Below are 256 nucleotides of genomic sequence, written 5' to 3' on the forward strand. Positions count from 1 at the left end.
AGGCGAGGGTGAGCACCCGCCGGGCCGGGCCGGAGCACTGGCGGGCTGCCCGGCTGGGTTTGGGCACGTCCTGCGGGAGACAGAGAGGGGAGGGCAAGGTGAATGGGTGGTTTCTGGAAGGGAGACGCCTGGGGCTTTCCCAAGCCAAGGATAGCATCCCCTTTCTTGTAAAAAAAAGTAAAAATAAAAAAGAATCCTCTGGCCCTAACCGGTTTGGCTCAGTGGCTAGAGCATCGGCCTGTGGACTCAAGGGTCG

The 256-nt window shown here is 59.8% G+C and overlaps 1 protein-coding gene across 1 annotated transcript in view; it reads right to left on the bottom strand.

Annotated features, from left to right (window-relative positions):
• The window catches only part of LOC102754470 (hyaluronan synthase 1-like), a 46,983-nt gene that overhangs the window by 6,793 nt on the left and 39,934 nt on the right, over positions 1-256 (bottom strand). The window lies entirely within an intron of this gene.

The sequence above is a fragment of the Myotis davidii genome, unplaced genomic scaffold, assembly GCF_000327345.1.
Source record: "Myotis davidii unplaced genomic scaffold, ASM32734v1 scaffold2053, whole genome shotgun sequence".
Taxonomy (NCBI): domain Eukaryota; kingdom Metazoa; phylum Chordata; class Mammalia; order Chiroptera; family Vespertilionidae; genus Myotis; species Myotis davidii.